General features: G+C 42.3%; 1 protein-coding gene across 10 annotated transcripts in view; it reads left to right on the top strand.

Moving 5' to 3' along the window:
• LUZP1 (leucine zipper protein 1) overlaps nt 1–20974 on the top strand; it is a 107739-nt gene that overhangs the window by 64249 nt on the left and 22516 nt on the right. For 7 of the 10 annotated variants that reach the window (XM_045476085.1, XM_045476083.1, XM_045476076.1 and 4 more), the window contains exons 2-3: nt 5895–6001; nt 10899–10988. The exons of 1 other annotated variant lie outside the window; for it this stretch is intronic. The gene's annotated coding sequence lies outside the window, so the exon portion shown is untranslated. The remainder of the gene's footprint in view (nt 1–5894; nt 6002–10898; nt 10989–20974) is intronic. 2 more of the 10 variants (XM_045476079.1, XM_045476086.1) reach the window with 1 other exon arrangement.

Below are 20974 nucleotides of genomic sequence, written 5' to 3'. Positions count from 1 at the left end.
TCCAGCCTCATTTCCTGTCACACTTCTTCTCCCTTGTTGGTCAGCCAGATCTACTTTAGCTCCTCATATTCAACATGCTCCCTCTTCTGCTTAGAAATGTCGTCACCACTAGGGGCAGCCTTCCTAGATCTCCCTATTAATGGGTCAGCTTCTATTAATTTAATAGTATGATTCTTCAATTAGTGTTTTCCTGTTGCGCTATACAATAAATGGCATGAAGACAGTTCTGTTTCTGCTCCCTATTTTCCTCAGAGCTTGATGCACTGTAGCCAGTCAGTATTTGCACGAATATGTGAATGAATGAAAGAATGCACAAACTACCTATCAACCGCTTGTCAGTCTGTGTTATTTGGGATGTGGGTCAGGACTGATTCTCTTGAGAGTAAGATCTGAGAGAATTCCTTCCAGGGTGGTATAATGGAGAGGAGAAAGCACATTTTGGATCCAAAATACCTACGTGAGAATCCACTTATCAGCTGTGTGACTTTGACCCTTTATTTCTTCCTCATTTATAAAGTAATCATGGTGGTATTTACCCAATAGGGTTACTATGAAGATTGAATTAGGTAATAAAAGCACTTTCAGTTTCTTTCTCCTTAGACTGGTTGTTGTGACTTTGCTGTTTACATTTGCCATTACCTGGTCTAATCCTTTGGGCCCCTTGGTATCCTAATTATAGACTTCCAGAGGTTAAAGGGAGCCAGCATGTTCTTCTGATTTAGCCAACTTTCTAAAGCAGGTCTAAAACCAGCAATTTTAGACATGTGGTTCTATTGCTAAACCCCACAAACACGGGCTAATTGCAAGGAAGCCTAGTCTCAATTATAGCCTACTTGTTAGAAAAGGAAACAGCGGACAGGTGGCAGTCCTTGAGGGTCTGCTTTTAAATAGATGTCCTAATCGCAAACTAGTCTTATCAATTGTTTATTAATAAATGCTTCCATAGTGTTTGAAAGTTCTTAAATCCTTTCTTTCTAATTCTAATCTTGTTTATACTCTTGGTTCTTTGTTAAGTAAGGTTTCTTTGGTAAGGTGGAAAAAGCCCTGAAGCTCAGAGATGGGATTACTGGATTCTAGTCCTGTCTCTGTTATTAGCTTCCTAAAAGAGTCACAGGTCTTAATCTGTTTGCTCATCTGTTGTAGGGGGGATAAGAGTATCTGCCTTCTTATCCCAAGAGTTACACGGATAAAAAAGTTATATCCTGGGAGAATTAGACCTTATTTTAGCAGCCCTCCATCATAGATGGGTATTGAAATCTGTTATTAACATAATTTAAGAATTAATAACAAGACTCTTAATTTATTCTTTAACAAATTGAATAATTGAGATATTCTAATAAATCAAATGAGTTGGCATGTCTCCACTTTCGCCTTTTGGGATCTATTACGGTTTTTTTTTTTTTTAATTTTTTATTTTTATTTATTTTTATTAAATTTTTTTTTTCAACGTTTATTTATTTTTGGGACAGAGAGAGACAGAGCATGAACGGGGGAGGGTCAGAGAGAGAGGGAGACACAGAATCGGAAACAGGCTCCAGGCTCTGAGCTGTCAGCACAGAGCCCGACGCGGGGCTCGAACTCACGGACCGCGAGATCGTGACCTGGCTGAAGTCGGACGCTTAACCGACTGCGCCACCCAGGCGCCCCTATTACGGTTTTTTTCAGGGGCAGACGGAAACAGCATGGGTAAGGGTTCATACGTGTTGTTATTGGAAAGGGCCTTAAATATCATGTCGTCTGAGTTTTTTGTTCGACTGATGAAGCTGAGGCCCAGGGAGTATAAAAGTCATGTCTGAGGTGTCAGTGGTTGAACTTCCTGTCCAAGGCTCTTCACCCTAAGAGGCACCTCTTCTTTTTACCAGTTTCTCACTTGCTCTGTACCCTTCTCCCTCGTGGGCAGGTGGGATGGGTGGGAGGGGGATGAGAAGAAGGCAAGGCTTTCAGACATCTCTTCTGCAGGTTATGTTTTTCCCTCTGCTTTTACCTGGAATGTCTTGAACTCCAACATGAAATGACCTGAGTGCAGGAAACTGGTCAGGTATGGCATTCAGGTTAGCTGCTTTTATCAACCGGGTGGCACCAAGTTGGCTCTCACCAAGCTGCTGGCACTCTTCAGCCTCAAACCCACTGATTGGTCACACTTCATCCTTCCATTGGCCCATTTACAGGTTGGCTTTTTGGTGAAGAGATTGCACAGGGCAGAAGAAAAACATTAAATCCCTCCTCATTTTTCTCCTGCCTGAGAATGTTGCTTCAGCAATTCCAGGTGAAAAAATGATGGTCTCCTTGCCTCTCAGTAGACACAATGGGGCACCAGATTTGACTCCTAGGACTTCGGATATTATGGTTATCTCAGGTTTAAATTTTTATCCTGCCCTCTCATTTTCCACCTTCACACTTTGTTCTTTGCTTATATCTGGAAGGCCTCAAAAAGTTAATTAGTAGATATGAGGGGTGGCCTGCTCCAACAGAATTGCAGGTTAATGGTATCTCTGTGATCCTTAGTTATTCTGGGTCTCTCTGGTATCAGTTTTTCTGGTAACAGAAAGTAATCACTGTATACTCAGGTGAAGAGCTGAGGATGGTTCTTCTAGAGACTGCAGGTGACCCAGAGCTTTTCACTTTGGATAATTTCTGTTTATCTGTAGATTTCATGAACTCTTTTCTCTGTCATCTCCATTCTGTTCTTAAGCTCATTCAGAGGATTTTTGTTGTTGTTGTTTCAGGTGCTATAATTTCTGTTCTGAAACTTCCACTTTCAGAAAAAAAATTCAGTTTCTCTGCTTAGCTATAATTTCTGTTTTAATATCCTTGTCAAATAATTCCAGTATTTGGGTCATCTTGGAGTTGCCCTCTGGTAATTGTCTTTTCCCTTGCAAATGGCTGTAGTTTTTCTAGTTCTTTATGTAATTTGGGGTTGTCTCCTGAACATGAATGCATGTAAATGTTATGCTGTGGAGACACTGATTTCTGTTGACGTTTTTATTTTAGCAGGCAATTAACTCAGACTCAAAACTGCCAGGTTTGTCTCCCCTGCAGGGGTGGCTGTTCAGATCTCAGTCGTTCTTTTGCCCTTGACTGAGGTGCTGCTTGGGTCCCACCCTGTGCATGCATAGTGCATGCATAGTGCAGCTAGAGATTTGGACAGAGTTCATACTCAACACCTGGGACTTTGCTTCTCTGGCTCTTTTCTTTCTTCCCATTATCTGTGGCTGCTCTGGGCACTGTTTTATGGTTCCTCCAGAGAGAAAGTCTAGGGTTTGTTTTTTGACTGGCAGTGTAGCTGGATAGCTCTCTGGGGAAAGCTCCAAAAATGGAGAATTCATCCCATCCCCGCCCCTTCTACCAGTTTTTGACTTCCCTCCAAAATCTGCCAGCCTTTGTTCACTTCAGACAGATAGTTTTTTTTGGCATTTTATCCAGAGTTTATGTTATCTGTTGGGGGATCATGCTGGAACCACAATTTCCTACTTGCATTTCTATCCATTATGAAAGTATTTTGGGAACAAAAGTGATACATATTTAAGAGAGCTTCATTCTTCAGCCATCAAATAAGGATGGACTCATTTTCAGTATGGCTCATTACCTCAGGTGGATTCAACCATGCTCACTTTAACATGCTTTGCAACCTGGGATCAGTCTCTTCTCCATGAGACTCATTTTCTCCTCTGGTAGATGAGGCAGTTAGACTCTGCATGATCTGCTAGGGTCCTTTCATCTCTGCTTCTAGACAGAGGCAGACACACCCACCCATACCCATACTACCACCAGTGTCTTCACTAGAAGTTAACAAGAAGGAGCAGAAGAGGTGCCAGAAGAAAGGGGTGTGGGTGGATCTCCCAGGGTGGAAAGCTCTCTGAAGGGGCAGCACTAAAGAGCCTGAGGGTATTTACAGTCATCCTCTTGTTCTGGGGACACAGGGTCAGTATGCCAAGGATGCAAGAAGTAAAGGAAAGAAAGAAGTCATTTGCTGCTTACTTCCATCCCTTAGAAATAAGGACAGAATGTAGACAGTTGAAAACAAATCAGGATCATCAGGAGTTCCTGTTCATCTGATTTTGGGCAGAGCATTCTATCCTGTTTTGAAGAGAATAGCCCCCTGGGCCTTAGTAATATGCCAGGAAATGTGGCAAGAGATGGGGGAGGCAGTAGCTTTCGCAGGGCTGCTGCTGTCATTGTTACGGCTGAGTGGAGACAGACCAGATGTATGTGGGCATTTTTTGGAGTTCAGAATTCTTATGTAGGAGAGGTTCTAGGCTGTGGAGAGGAAAGTGTGTCTAAGGTGGGTGGAGAGGGGAAAAGAGACAGCTGTTGGGTAAGGGGCAGGGCTCAAGGTCTGTGCACCAGTTCTGAAGCTGTTTCAATAATTAAAATAGCTGTTTAAGTACATTAAATACTTTTTAAAAAGTGTGTGTGAGGGGAGGGTATTTGGGGAGAGCTAAAACTTCTCCCACATCCACTCAAGTCATTCCTTGGGTGCTGACCCTGGTATAGATCTTTTCTCCTACTTTTTTTTTCTAGTTTCGTTGCTTGTCCCTAACTCTTCTCTGGTCTACTGGCTTGAGTGTTCAAGCCCCTCATCTTTCTTTTAAAGCCATTAAAAAAAAACCTATCATTTGATTATCTCTCCATTTTAATTCTAAACCTTCTTGCTTTGCTCTGTAGGAGCATAGAGGCGGGGATGGACTCTACTATATATATATGTGTAATGGGTTTGGTAGTGGAGGTGTGGAAATGAGATTAAAGGGACCAACAGTTTGGAAGAAGGTCACATGGTGGCCTGTGTGATGTGTAAGGGAGGTATGGGCAGTTGTGAGAAAGAAGGGGGATAGTTTGCGTATAAGACCAGGTATAGATGCTTTACTTCCAGCTTAGAAGGTATCTTTCCATTCTTTGGCAAGACTTGGATGGACAGAAGTTTGCCCCAGATCTTCCACCTCCAGTAATTCTTTTGAAATTTTAGGGGTAATGTTCGGTGGGTTAGTAGACTTTTTTGGGTCTCCTGTAGAATGCTCATTACAAAACCAGAGGGTAAGTTTGCAGACAGAGATGCAATGCTTGGTTCTAATTGGTATTAGGTGGTTCGGGGCCCTTTGGAGAACCACATCTAGAAGGCAACCCAGTGACAGTCAGCCTGGTGAAGGGGCTTTTGTGTTAGACAGGTGTGGGTTTAAGGCCTGATTACCATTTATTTGCAAGCTGTAAGACCTTGGACCAGTCACTTGACTTCTTGAAATTTAGATTCTTTATTAGGGGGCAATATTGTATTATTGTCTCAAAAAATTTTTTTTAATGTTTATTTTTTGAGAGAGAGAGAGAGAGAGCGAGCGAGCACGAGAGGGGGAGGGGCAGAGAGAGAGGGAGATGCAGAGTCTGAAGCAGGCTCCAGGCTCTGAGCTGTCAGCACAGAGCCCAGTGTGGGACTCGAACCCATGAATTGCGAGATCACGACCTGAGCCAGAGTCAGACACTTGACTGGTTGAGCTGCCAAGGTGCCCCTGTATAATACTGTCTTGTGTACAACATAAAACATATTGCCTCGGGTGTGGTAGGTACTCCACAGATGTTTGGGGTTTTTTTCTTACCCATTTTCTAGAACGTCTTATTTTTAGTAGATTCCTGGCTTTTACCCTAAACAGTTGGGTGACTCACCCTTTCCAAGTTTGTTTCTTTCCATAAATCAAGGGCATCTAACTGGTTGATTTCAAAGATCTCTCTCAAGCTGTAAGATGTCATGAGTTTTTAGACTATTGGGAAATGTATAGGTGTGTTAATTTAAGAGACTGTGTAGTCTCCCTTGAGACCATATCATCTGATAGGAAACTCCCCTCAGTTCGGTCTTGGTGCAATTCACATTTTACCTATCTCTTACTTTCTGTTTATATTCTGTCCAGGTCAAGAGGCAACTGCCATTGAAAGATAGTGAGTGCCTGTTTCTAAGACAGCAAAGTATCAGGAGAGCCCCCAGAAGCATTAACGGAAAGCTTAAATTACCTAAATGGTAAGTATGGTTGTACAGCAAAACCTGGCCACACTGATAGAATTGGATGGTTTCTGAAGTCTCTACAATTTGTGCAGCGTTGCAGGAAAGGGAGAAAAGTTAATATTTGTTGATGACCTATTATGAACCAAACACAGTGCTAAGTACTTAATGTGTTTTCTGATGTAATCAGCCAGCCAGCCAGCCAGCCTAACCTTGCATTTGGTCAACAACTTTCAGAAATAGGCCTCACTACCACTTATTGAATACTTACTGTATGCCAGGCACCTACCACTTATTGAATACTTACTGTATGCCAGGCATGGTCCTGTTTGACATATTGTTATCTCCCTTAGCATTTGCACCAGCCTTATGAGGTAAGTGCTGTTATTTTTGCCATGAGGAAATGAACCTGGAGAAGTTAAAGAACTTCCAAGTTCACACAGGGAGTAAATGGGAGGACTGGATTTCAGCCCTGGGTTATTTTAGTTGTACTGTAATGTTTCTCTTTTGAGAAAGTTACTTTTTTTTTGGTTGAGACAGTGACTTAATCTTTAAAAAGCAAAGCAAAATAAACAAATGAAAGATCCTTTTGATTGACAACTAGCTCCTTTTCCTAGCCTTTCTGGATTCTGTGTGCCAGTTATTTTATTGGTTGTTGTTGACCAAGGTGGAGAGCACTAATGAAATAGAAGCAGCTCGCACAGTGCATGGCCAGAGGCCCTTACCTAGTGGTTTTGGTCACCAGTGGTAGCTGGTTAATAGCTAGAGAAAAGTTCTCTGGACAGGCAAAGCAATGGGGCAGCTGCAAAATGAGTCTGGGAACTGGGTTCTAGGGATGGTTGTGGTGGGACATAGGAAAGGGATCTCAGCAAGGCCTCTCACTGTCAGGGTGACCCCTCCTGGGAAAGGGGCACATTAGATATAGCTCAGGCTCTTCTTAAAGGGGTGGGAAACTTTGAGGCAAACTCTTGCCCTGTTAACTGGTTCAGGATTCTTGTTCTATTCCTTTCCCTGGCGCATTTTTCCTACCTCAGGGAACTGGGTTATGACACTCATTTCTGGTTGGGTAGTGTGAACAATCATTTGTTCATTGACCTTTCTGATGGTGTTATAGTCTCTTTATTGAAGCACCAATTTTTTTGTATGTCTCAAGTTTTTATTAAATTCTAGTTAGTTAACATATAGTGTAATATTAGTTTTAGGAGTAGAATTTAGTAATTGATCACTTACATATAACACCCAGTTCTTATTACAACAGTGCCCTCCTTAGTACCTATCACTCATTTAACCCATCTCCCTGCCCACCTCCCCTCCAGCTAGCCTAAGTTTGTTCTCTGTAGTTAAGAAACAGCAATGTTTTCTAATAGACTTCATGAATTTGACAGGGCGGGTAATCATTTTTTTCAACAAAACTCATTACACGTACCTATTGTACATAGAGTATTTTATTATATATACTGGGGCTTATGTTCTGATGGTAAAAATTGACCACTTAACTACATGCTTAGTACAATTCTTAGAGCTAGCCAGCTCTAAACAAAATGCTAATATAGCACTAAACAGAAAAAGTCCTTGTTCTCAAGATTATATCCTGAAGGATAGAAACATTAAAAAAAAAAAAAAAAAAGAGTAACTAGATACAAATAAACTAGTAAGTAGATAAATAATGTCCACTAGGCGATATGTGCCCAGAAGAATAAAAGCAGGGTAAGGTAGTCAAGTGATAGGGAGCCTGGGGTCATTGCTCCTTTATGTAAGATCAGGGAAGGCCTCTGATGAGGTGACAGTTTAAGCCGTTCTGAAAGAGGTGAGGAATCCAGCCAGGGATATCTGGGAGAAAAACATCCCAGGCAGAGGGAACAACAAGTGTAAAAGCCCCAATGTATGATGTGACTTGTCATGTCCTTCACAAGGAGGCCAGTGTGGCTGCAGTGGAGTGGTAGGGAAAGAGTAGTAGAGTCAGGGCAGAGAAGCAGCGGGACCCAGAGTAGGTAGGTGCTCAGAGCTAGTGTAAGACCTTTGGAGTGCATTTTATTCTAAATGAGATGGGGGAGCCACTGGAGAGTCAGAGTAGAGGAGTGACAAGAATTGACTTAGGTTTTTTTTTAATTTTTAATTTTTGAGAGAGATAGAGAGTGCATGAGCAGGAGAGGGGCAGAGAGAGAAGGGGACAGAGAATCCCAAGCAAGCTCCACGCTGACAGCAGAGAGCCCAATGCAGGGCTTGAACTCACAAACCGTGAGATTATCACCTGAGCCAAAGTCAATTGCTCAACTGATGGAGCCACCCAGGTGCCCCAAATTGACTTATTTTTTGAGAGGCTTAGACTGGTTGCTGTGGGAGAATAGACTGGGGGGTGGGGGAAGGTGGGGAAAGGTAGGCAGTGTAAAGCGTAGAGACCACTTTTGCAGTGATCAGTATAGTCTAGGGGAGGGATGATGGCTTGGACTAGGGTCGTAGGGTGCATAGCCAGGAAGTAATGGATTTTGGACATATTTTGAAGGTATGGTCAACTAATTCTCCCTGTAGAGATGTTTTTGTTTTTGTTTAGTTTATTTTTCAGAGAGTGTGCAAGTGTGGGAAGGGGCAGAGAGAAATGGGGAGAGAGGATCTGAAGTGGTCTCTGTGCTGATAGCTGAGCCTGATGCAGGGCTTGAACTCACATATTGTGAGATCATGACCTGAGCCAAAATCAAGAGTCGGATGCTTAACCGACTGAGCCACTCAGGTGCCCCTAGAGTTGTTTATCTGGACTTAACGTCTAGGTCACATGGGTTTGAGGGTATCATTGGAAACTTGACAGTGATCCCTGGTTAAATTCTAAAACTGACTGAGCAGAGGATGAGAACACAGTGTGTCCTAGAAGCCACTTGTGTTCACTAAGTAAGTTATGTTAACTGATAACAATTCTTTGTTTTCTTTAAGCTCTGCCTTGATTTTATTTAAACTATAAAAGCAGGACAAGTTTATTTTAGAAATATAGAAAGTAAAGATTAATGGGAAAAAACTCAAACTACCCCTATATAATTACTACATAACATTTTGATGTATATCAGGACAATCCAGTTTTGAAAAGATTCTAGGCTGGATGGTCAGGAATATGCTACAAAAATAACACATCCTAATTGCTAAAATTAGGTATTTAACATTTTCTCATGCAATCCCAAGACAAAATTTTGGGCTGGCTTGCATGCACGTATTGTAGAAGTATCAATAATGGATCAACGTTTATCAAGAGGGGCTGTTTTTTGTGGCATTCTGGATAGCTGTTCTTGGTTATATTTTGTTTAACTGCTTGAACATAAATTTGGATGAAGATACAGAAAAGATGTGCCTATCATAGTTACAGTGAATGTTTCTAAGCTGGAATGTGTAGAAATATTTAGACAATTGAAACTATTGATTGAAACTAACTTTCAAGTTAAAGTGTGAAAAATAGTAAATAATTTGAGCTAAAACTTACGTAACACTTAAGATGAACTGGGTACTAATCTAAGCACTTCACGTATTAACTCATTTACACTTACAGTAACCCTTTAAGGTCGGTATTGAAGCGTAGAGAAGTCAGGTAACTTATCCAAGGACACATAGCTAGTAAGTGGCAAAATCAAGGTTTGAACTTGTTTGGCTCCAGTGTCTGTAATCTTTAATCTTTGTACCATACTGCCTACAAAAGATGTAAAAAATAAGTTCTATACTTAAGTTATTAAAATTAGATTTAATAGCAGTTTATTTAAAAAAAAAAAATCACGGAAACTACACACTGGTAGTGTGACTGCCAGATTAGCTCATGCAGTCTTAAGCTTCATTATTAAAACTGGATTAACCAGGTCATCTTTCAAATCCTCCCCCACCCCTTTACCCCATTGCTACTGTCTTAGTTCAGGCCCCTATTCTATCTCTTGCCTTGACTATTGTAATATAGCTCCCTAGTTTGTCATGTCAGAATGTTCTTTCACAAATGCAGTTCTGATTGTGTTGCTCTCTTGCTTAAATCCCTTTGTTCAAAGCAGCTTGCAAATTTGCTTCCCATGTCCACTTGTAGGCATGTAGTATGTTTTGGAGGGTCTGTACAGGGTGTTCTTTTTATTTATTTCTTTATTTATTTTATTTATTTAATTTGTTTTTAGAGAGAGAGGATGAGCAGGGGAGGGGGGCAGAGGGAGAGAGAGAGAGGGAGAGAGAGAGAATCTTAAGCAGGTTCCACACTGTCAGCATGGAGCTGGAAGCAGGGCTCAATCCCATCACCCTGGGATCATGACCTGAGCTGGAATCAAGAGTCGGATGCTCAACCAACTGAGCCACCCAGGCGTCCGTTTTATTTCCTTTTTGAATGAGTTGGCTACATATAAGAGATTCATATAAAAGTAGAACATGATCTCCCATTAGCTATTGTGTGACCAGGCCCCTGTCATCATTAACATTATTGGCCTGATCTCTTTGGCATTTGCACTTGCAACCTTTGGCATAAAGGCTAAGTACTTTCTTTTAAAAAAAATTTTTTTTTAATGTTTATTCATTTTTGAGAGAGAGACAAAGCATGAGTGGGGGAGGAGTAAAGCGAGAGGGAGACACAGAATCTGAAGCAGGCTCCAGGCTCTGAACTGTCAGCACAGAGCCCAGCGTGGGGCTCGAACCCACGAACTGTGAGATCATGACCTGAGCCAAAGTCAGATGGTTAACCGACTGAGCCACCCAGGCGCTCCCCTTCCCCCTGCCGGCTGCCTTTTTAAAAAAAAAATTTTTTTTAATGTCTATTCATTTTTGAGAGAGAAAAGGCTAAGTGCTTTCTTGAATGTGGTACCCAGATCTGAAAATTCCTTAGGTGTAGTTTGGTCAGTACAGGATACAGTCAGACTTAACCTTCATTTAATCTACCACACATTTATAAGGTTCCTGCCTTGCTCCATCACAGTATTCAGTGCCCACGTCAGGAAAATAAAGATGACACAGTCCCTGCTCTCCGAACTTAGAGCCCAGTAGAGGAATACAGCTATATGACCAAGTAAGTATCATGGGTACAGTGATGGAAGTATTTACAAAGCTTACGGGGGTGCATATTGTTGTGGGGGGGGGGGCTGTCTGAAAAAGCTTGAGAGAACAGGTCCTGCTGTGAAAGATGTTCACTATGGGAATGGGGTGGAGGAGGCTGGAAGGAAGAGGATAGGAGTGAAAGGGCAATCCTAAACTTGTTCCTGAAACACCACCACCTCAGCCTGTGCACTTGCTGTGAGATTTCAAGGGTGTCTATGTTGCGCCCTGTCTGCACTCTGGCCTTACCTGCTCTGTTCCTCCCCTTGTGCCTCTTCACTCAGTCCTGCTGCATTAAAGTTCCCCAAATGCAGTGATGTTTTGTTCCCTCTGTCTCCCTCCCCTCCTCTCCTCTCTTCCCTTCCTCCCTCCTTCTTTCTTTGCTTTCTGTAAATAATTATTTTATACCCTTTATGTACCAGAAACTGTTCAAAGTGCTGAAGAGACAGCAGTAAAAAACAGCTACAGATATGAAAAACCATGTTTCTGACCTCATGGATCTTAAATTCTACTAAAAAGAGACAGTAATCAAGTGGTTAAGTGTGCTTTAAAAAAAAAAAAGAAAAAGTCTTGGAGCTGTCCAGAGGTGGAGTGAGTTGCCTTGGGAAGAAATGAGTGTCTTTCCCGTCTTTAGAAGTATTTGAACAGGAGCTAAATGGCTACTTGTGAGGTACCTTCTGCATTGACTAGGAGGTGGGAACAGACGGTCTTTGACTCCTTTCCCACCTAGATAATCTCTCTCTGTGCTCCTTGGGCTACTAACTTTTGAAGTTTGCATATCTAAGACGTGAATTTGTGATGCTGGGAAAAATAATTTAGGCCCAGCAATGAAATAGAAGCGCTCAAGAGGAAGTGGTGTGACATGGATAGTCTAAGGGCTTAAGACAGGTGACTAGAAATGGTTGGGAGAAGGCTGCTTAAAAATAGTCTTCCCATTTTCCCTTTGATCAGGGGTTGGCAAATGGTGGTCCACGGGCCCACTGCCTGTTTTTGTAAATAAAGTTGGATGGAACACAGCTCATACATTGTGTACGGTTGTTTCATGCTACAAGGACAGACCTCCAACTTGGGTCTTCTGAAGCCTGAACTATTTACTATTAAACTAAGTTGTATACTTCTATGTATACTATCAAACTTTTCAAGATTGAAGTATAATTAACATGCAATGTTATATTAGTTTCAGGTGTACCACATACTGATTCAGCAATTCTACTCCTAGCTTATGATGATGCATACTGTCAAACTCTAAAGACAAAGTTTGTCGACCCCCTATCTTCAATGACTGTTGGGAACAGGAAGTGTGAATCATGACAGCTATGTTAGGGGGAAAGGGCAGGGCAAGTTTGATTATGTTCTATTTCAGACTTTCCTGGTCCAGTGGGACAGGAAGAAGAACCAGCCTCCAAAATGCTAGATAGGGCCATTTGGAACTGGGTTCAAGAACTTTGGCAGAAAGGAGCCCTGAATGAGAGAGAATTGATGCCGTATCTTTCTCATGTGAATGGGAACTCAGCTAGACACTGGTGTGGAGGGCAAGTTGGCATTAAAGGATGGGACCACCCTTGCCTCTTTTCCCTTTCCTATGATTCCTGAGGTTTAATATCAACAATTTTTTTCCCCAGAATCCACCCTTGGGCACAAGTAGTCACTTCTTCTGAGCTTCCAGTGCAACATACATCAAGTGGTAAAATGTGCTAAGTGAAAAAAGTATGGTAAGAGGACTGGAAGCAAAAGGATGGGTGTTGTATTGTGTGTGACTGTCAGGGAGGCTTCTTCATTATTGTTTTATAATTAGCTCTCTCTTTCTGATGACTTAAAGGCAAGGGTTAGGTCTTGATAATCTGTATAGCACTTGGCAAAATGCTAGGTGCATCATAGATGTTCTGTAGGTGTCTACAAATGAATTTTATCTGGATAAACATACTGTTACTAGGGCATGTGGGAGGTACTGGGAAGAGAGGCATCTGCCCCTCGCCTTTGGATGGTCCTAGAGATAGCAAAGCCATTTCTTTCTCTGGCTATGCATAGGGCCAAAAGGTTAGAGAAAAGTGGCACTCTAACTCCATTTTTGATCAAATTTCTTGTTTTCTCTGGGCAGAAGGGCTGATTTTAGTGAGAGGCTATTTCTAGGAGGATTTTGCCTGGTGAAACTTACCTTAGGTATGCATAGGAGTTTACAGAGCCCTTTATAGCCGACTTGTTGTTGTTGTTGTTGTTGTTGTTGTTGTGTGGTAGGTGAGGTTGGTATTTGTTCATTTGCTCAGAGGAGGGCGCTGGGGCACAGAGATTATTGATTTGGCCAACAGAGTAACATTCTCAAAATAATATGGACTGTGGAAGTAGACTTGGGTTCAACATCTGGCTTTCCTCCTTGCCAGCTGTGTGACATTAGGAGTTCAAAGGTTCCTATCCCATAACATTTTTGTGGAGACTGAATAGAATAATAGTAATAGCTACTGCTTGTTGTGACTTATGGGCAAGGCATTCTGCTAAGTCCTTTACATCCCTGGGGATTACCATACTTGTATGGAAGAGAAAGCCTTAGGTGATTTAAGAAAAAGTAAAGGGTAGATCTGAGGTTCCGAGAGAAAGCATGTGAATTAAGTACTTAATATATTGTCTACAGTACAGTAGTGCTCCATTGGTGGTTGTCCTCTGTACCTTTTTGTTATTGGTCTGTGAATAATCAGAACTCCTCACTTTGTAAAAATGCTTAAGAGTTTCCAGGCAGGTGTTTCTACACAATGGGAAGAATTCTGGATAGTCAAGAGACTAAAGTCCTTACCTTTTCTGAGTTGCTAGAGAAACCACAGTATTTACTTCTGAATCTCAGTTTCTTCATTTTTAAAGTAAGGGGATTGGGCCAAATAGGTGGTCTTATTTTGTAAGTTTTTTTTTAAGTTTATTTATTCTGAGAGAGAGAGAGAGAGAGAGAGAGAGAGAGAACGAGCACAAGCAGGGAGGGAAGGGGCAGAGAGAGAGGGAGAGAGAGAGAATCCCAAGCAGGCTTCCTGCCATCAGGGTGGAGCCTGATGTGGGGCTTGCACCCACAACTGCGAGATCATGACCTGAGCGGAAACCAGGAGTTGGACGCTTAACTGACTGAGCCACCCAGGCCTCCTAAGGTGGTTTTATTTTAAACAAAAGTGGTGGAGTTCTTTCTTTACTGTCATATTGGGGAAACCCAGTATATTAAAAAGCTAGAAATCGGTTGCGTTGGTTGATGAAAATGAGAGAAGGAGCCTGAAGCTCAGTCTGCTCAAACCTTCTCCCTGTTCTCTCCCCTGCTCCGAATGACCCCTGAGGGGATTTGCTGAGCCCAGATTGAAAACCAGTGGACTGAATCATCTTTTAGCTACATTTTGGCTCTGAAATCCCACTCTAAGGAGTGGAAAAAGATCTGGTATAGACCTGAAAGCCCAAAAGGGCAAGTTCAAATGGAAAAGCACCAGGACTGAGACTCTACAGGTGACACTGGGCTTGGGATGAGGTCGTTTAGGGCATCAACACAGGACCAGGTATCTGTGCTGCCATATCTGCCAATTGTTTTCAGCCTTGTAATCCATGAGTAGCTTGTTGACATCATTTTTATTGTTTTGTGTTAATGGTTAGTGCCAAAGAGCCGATAAGCCATTTAATAATGGCTCCAGCCATTCAGCCATTCATTCATCAAATTTTACGCATTAATAATGTACTAGGCTTCCTGCTGGGTACTGAGAATACAGTGGTGAATAAGAAACAAGTTGGAGAAACAAAATGGGTAAATACAACTTGAATACAGTGTGATGTGTGCTGTGAATGGACCAGTACAGCACACACTGTAAAAGCAAGAAGGAGAAGCCCTGCTTTGCCCTGCAATTTTGGGGAGGAAGTTGCTGCAGAAGATTCCAGGAGGAGGTATTGTCTAAGGTGGCATTTGGAGAAATGAGAAGGATTACCAGTCAAGCTAGTAAAGGCCTGGAGATGATAGAGTGCAAAGTTTGTGGGCTCCAAGAGTGTGGAGCCCACATGGAGTTTGAAGACAAGGTTGACTAGGTAGGCAGGGCCAGATCCTTTGGGGCTTTGCATGCCTTCTTGGGGACTTTGGTCTTTATCCTGAGAGCAGTAAGTACTTTGAAAGGATTTTGAGTAGTGGTTTGTGAAACTCCTTCTCTTCACACCTGTAGTAAGTATGTGCTGTATAGTTACTGGGCTTAGCTTTTCCATTTCTAGTGGTGTACTGATTGGTTCATATCGAGTTTTGAACAGAACATATAAAATTGGCACTAAAAGCCAAATGAATAAGCAGTAGGATTTGTGGATTCTGCTAGTTCAGAATTACAATTTATAGATGGGACTATATTAGAGTTTAACATTTCTCTCTTCTGAAAATGGGATTTGTTTATGAAAACTATAGTATAAACTAGTATAACTAAGAGTTGCTGAGGGGAATGTTTCAGTTTGGGGTAAGCTGGGATTTTTTTTAAACAGCTTTATTGAGATCTAATTTATATATCATAAAGTTCATCTCTTTAAAGCGTATAACTTTATGGCTTTCTAGCATATTTACAAGGATAAACTGATTTAAAGTACTTTGTGGACACATCATATATCATTTGTTTTCCAGTAACTACTGTGCCAGTACAGATCCTTTTAAAATTGGTTTATGGCCCGTATTTAGTTCAGCCCTCTATTTCCTTCACCCTGTGTATAGATTGGTAAGGGTTTTGCTTGTTGGTTAGTTTGTTTTTACCATACCACTAGGCAAAAGGCCAAAAACAAATGGCACTTGAAGTAGGAAAAGTGGATGGGAATAAGGGAAAAGGTTTTTTTTTCTTATATAAATATAGGGTTTTTCCCCCTTCCATTTTTTAAAAATATAATTTATTGTCAAATTGGCTTCAATGCCCAGTCCTCATCCCAACAAGTGCCCTCCTCAATGCCCATCACCCACTTTCCCCTCTCTCCACCCCCCCATCAACCCTCAGTTTGTTCTCTGTATTTAAGAGTCTCTTATGGTTTGCCTCCCTTCCTCTCTGTATCTTTTCTTTCCCCCTTCCCTTCCCCCCATGGTCTTCTGTTAAGTCTCTCAAGATCCATATATGAGTGTAAACATATGATATCTTTCTCTCCCTTCCAGTTTTTTTTTTTTTTAAGTTTATTTATTTATTTTGAGAGCAAGAGAGAGAATGAGCTGGGGAGGGGCAGAGAGGTAGGTGGGCAGAGGATTTGAAGCAGACTCTGTGCTGACAGCAGCGAGCCCGAAGCGGAGCTTGAGCTCATGATTTGAGTCGAAGTCCGCTTAACTAGCTGGGCCATACAGGTACCCCTCCCCTTCCATTTTTGAGAATGAGAAAGCATATAAACTGGGAAGAGAAGGATGGGAGACCAAAAGAAGCAAAGATGAGAGGTTAGAGAAGGATGTATCCAGGGAAGCAAAGTGGTGGAGAAATAATCCGGGAGAGGGTAGGATCTCAGAGGCTGAGAGAGGGAGACTATTTCCCAAACCTCAGAGGGCTTGGTATTTTTAAGGGCGGTGCATGGGTTCCATCTGGTGGCTGTAGGCTTGCAATGCAGTCAGTGGAAGGGATCTTGGCGTTGGAGACAAGTGGCTTTTGTCATTTCCACAAATCTTTCCTTTGGCCCTATGTTTTCTTGTGGGATCATTGATGAATCCATTATTCTCTTTCAAGTGGTAGCTGTTTTTCTGTTATGGCTCAGACCACTTTCATCCCCTCTTTCCCCCTAGTTTTAAATCTAATCTCATCAGACTATAACACCCAGCACCCTTAGTCCTGCTGTCACCTTCTTACACCCCCAGTTCCCCAAATTGCCTCTGATTTCTCAGTGGGTTTAGCTTCTTGTTTTTTTTTTTTTTTTTTTTTAATTTTTTTTTTCAATGTTTATTTATTTTTGGGACAGAGAGAGACAGAGCATGAACGGGGGAGGGGCAGAGAGAGAGGGAGACACAGAATCGGAAACAGGCTCCAGGCTCTGAGCCATCAGCCCAGAGCCCGACGCGGGGCTCGAACTCACGGACCGCGAGATCGTGACCTGGCTGAAGTCGGACGCTTAACCGACTGCGCCACCCAGGCGCCCCTTAGCTTCTTGTTTAATGTCACTTTTTCCAGCTGTGGTCCTGTTAAATTTTTTTTTTTTTAACGTTTTATTTATTTTTGAGACAGGGAGAGACAGAGCATGAACAGGGGAGGGTCAGAGAGAGGGAGACACAGAATCTGAAACAGGCTCTAGGCTCTGAGCTGTAAGCACAGAGCCCGACGTGGGGCTCGAACTCACGGACTGCGAGATCATGACCTGAGCCGAAGTCGGCCGCTTAACCAACTGAGCCACCCAGGCGCCCCTCTGGTCCTGTTAATTTGTGGTGCTTTCAATGTACAATTCTGTGGTCCTTGCCTCTCAGTTATTTTTCTCTTCCAGTGATTTTTTTTTTTAATTTTTTAAATGTTTGTTTATTTATTTATTTTTATTTTTATTTTTTTTATTTTATTTTAAAAAAAAATTTTTTTTTCAACGTTTATTTATTTTTGGGACAGAGAGAGACAGAGCATGAACGGGGGAGGGGCAGAGAGAGAGAGGGAGACACAGAATCGGAAACAGGCTCCAGGCTCCGAGCCATCAGCCCAGAGCCCGACGCGGGGCTCGAGCTCACGGACCGCGAGATCGTGACCTGGCTGAAGTCGGACGCTTAACCGACTGCGCCACCCAGGCGCCCCAAATGTTTGTTTATTTTTGAGAGAGACAGAGACAGAATAGAATGTGAGTAGAGAGAGAGGGAGGCACAGAATCTGAAGCAGGCTCTAGGCTCCAAGCTGTTAGCACAGAGACTGACACGGGGCTTGAACTCATAAACTGTGAGATCATGTCCTGAGCTGAAGTCGGACACTCAACCAACTGAGCCACCAAGGCGCCCCTCCAGTGATCTTTTTAAAACCCCATCCTGCCCCCAGCATTCGCACAATCATGCTCATCTGTGACCAAAAACTTCAGGTTTTTTATTTTGTTTTTTATTAAGACTATCTTAGGGCACCTGGCTGGCTCAGTTGGTGGAGTGTGCAACTCTTGATCTCGGGCTTGCAAGTTTAAGCCTCACATAGGGTGTAGAGATTACTGTAAAAAATAAAATCTTTAATTTAATAAAATCTTTATTTTAGAGCATTTTTCGGTTCACAGAAGAAAGGGGAAGGGAAGAGATTCCTTATATACTCCCTGCCCGCCTTTCCCATTATCAACATCCCTCACCAGAGTGGTATATGTTACAACTGATGAACCTCCATTCACACGCCATAATTGCCCCAAATCTGTAGTTTATGTTCTGGTTCACTCTTGGTGGTATACATTCAGTGGGTTTGGACAAATGTATAATGACATGTATCTACCACTGTGGTATCATATAGAGTAGTTTCACTGCCCTAAAAATTCTGTACTCCACTTATTCATACCTTAGTTTTTGACATCAGTTACTGCAACCCCTTGGTAATTTCAGTTCCTGGAGATAGATCCCCCTCTGATTACCATCTCTTGTCGTTCAAGCTCACTCCCACTAGGACCCTAACTCCAGCAGTCCTTCTGTCCTTGTTGGTACTTTCCATTTATTTGGTTCTATTACATTTTCACTGTTCTTTGTATGTTCTCATTCCTCTTTACTGAATGAGCTTAAGTTCCCTTATACATGCCTGTAATTCCTGTGGCCTTCTCTTGCTTTGTTGAATTCATCAAGTTCCAACCTGGTTCAATGCAACTCTGTCTTCTCTGTGCGTTCATCTGGTCAGCTGAACAAGACTGGTTATAAAAATATAACCTTGCTGATTGGTTTCACTTTAAATCCTAACCATGAATTTTAAGTGGGCCTTTAATGTTGCCTGGTGATTGTTCTGTATTTCCCACTCACCTGGCTGACCAGATCTGAAACCTATAATACTTTACCCCCCACTGACACTTTAAGAGGATGACCTTTCTATTTCAGTGAAGATGCAAAAACCACCTAAAGAGAACTTTACTAGACTCCTGCCACCACACCTGTCTTCCTCTGCCTTGCTGTCTGTCACCATGCATGAACTGTGTTCTCTAGCACTGCTGCTTGTACTTTATGCTAGAGCCCCATTTTCTCTCCTTTACCCAAGAATATTCATTGCTCCAGAAGGTTTCTGCCTTTCATAATTTGTCAAAATTTCCCTTTTTTCCTGGATCGTATTCCAGTATACCAGCATGCTTTTTCTTCTGTCTTAAAAAGAAACACTTTGATACCACTTTTTCTGTCAGTGGCCTCCCCACCTATTTGCTCTGTTTTTTTTTTTTTAACAATTCAGAAGTCATCTAATATTTGTGCTCTCCAGTTCATCACCTTATTTTCTCAAACTCTTTTTTTCTTTTAAAAAATGAAAAAAAATGTTTATTATTGAGAAAGAGACAGAGTGTGAGTGGGGCAGGGGCAGAGAGAGGGAGACACAGGATCTGAAGCAGGCTCCAGGCTCTGAGCTGTCAGCAGAACCCAACACAGTGCTCCAACTCACAGACTGCGGGATCATGACCTGAGCTGAAGTCAGATGCCAACCAACTGAGCCACCCAGGCGCCCCTCAAACTCTAATAAAACTTTCACTTCCATCACTTTACAGTGCTGCTCTTGTCAGGGTGACTTCCATGTTGTGAAATTTGCTGGTCTCTTCTCAGCCATCATTTTATTTGAGCCATCAGCTTCACCTGACAGAGCTGAGCACTCCTTTCTCCTTGAAAGGCTTTCTTTGCTGGGCTGCCATACTATATTCTCCCCGTTTTCCTTTACCTTGCTGACTTTGTCTTTGTGTCCTTTGCTGTTTACTCTGCATTTCCACCAGTAAAAAATATTGGCCACCTTGGGGCTCAGACCTTTGACCTCTTGATTTCTTTGTATTTACTCACTTCCTTGACAGTCTCATCCAGATCATGGTTTTCTAAGCCATCCATTCTTTGTTGACTCACAGATTTATCTGTTCAGCCCATTCTCTCTCCTGAATTCCAGACTTGTATATTCAGACAGTCTCTTAACATCCCCATTTGGATAACTAATACACATCTCATAAATAGTGTGTCCCAAACCGAGCTCCTGATCTTCCTTCTCAGATTGCTCATCCAGTCGTCCCTGTTTGAACTGATACCAATTCCATCCTGCTGCAAATTCGGACTGAAACCCTTGGAGTCCTCTTTAATCCCTTTATCTCACACCTCACATGCGATTCAAGAGCAAATGCTGTGGTTCTGCTTTCAAGTGGCCAGAGTTGGGCCACTCCATGTGCGTGGCCACTGTCCTGGGCCAGGCCACAATTACCTTTTGATTGGATTACTGTACTGGGCTCCTTTTGGTCTTCTTGCTCTTACTCTTATCCTCTGTGGTCTGTTTTGAGCACAGCAGTCATGTCCATCTATATCTTGTTTTATAGGGCATCCATCTTTATTTTTTGTTATTGAGGTATAACATACGGTGTACAGATCTTCAGTTCTATAACTTGATGGCAGGAATCTATCATCCATAGAACATCCCCAGCAGTCTCCTCTTAGTCACTGTCTCCTCAGAGGTAACCACTCTATCTATGGATTAGTTTTTGCCTCTTTTTCAACCACATAAAGTGAAACCATATAGTCCAGATCGATCCCTTTAAATCCAAGTCAGAATATGTTACTGCTCTGCTCAGAACCTTTGGATGGGTCTCCATTTCTTAAATGAGAACCCAGAGGCCTCCCCAGGGCCTGCAAGGTGCCCCCACTGCCTCTCCAACCCCATCTCTTGATCCGCTCCTTTTGTTCCCTCAGCCCCAGACACGCTGTTCATATTCCTTGAATACATTGAGTATGCTCTTTTTTTTGTAGTCTTTGTCTTCAGTTTTCTCTTTGCCTGGAATGTTCTTCCCTAAACATTCTTCCTTGCTTCCTTCAAGTCTCTGGGTAGGCGCCACCTTGAGGCTTACCCTAATTGCGCTATTTAAAAT

The sequence above is a fragment of the Leopardus geoffroyi genome, chromosome C1 (genome assembly GCF_018350155.1).
Source record: "Leopardus geoffroyi isolate Oge1 chromosome C1, O.geoffroyi_Oge1_pat1.0, whole genome shotgun sequence".
Taxonomy (NCBI): domain Eukaryota; kingdom Metazoa; phylum Chordata; class Mammalia; order Carnivora; family Felidae; genus Leopardus; species Leopardus geoffroyi.
The sequence above is the reverse complement of the archived record's forward strand: the minus strand, read 5'-3'. Positions and strand labels throughout refer to the sequence as shown.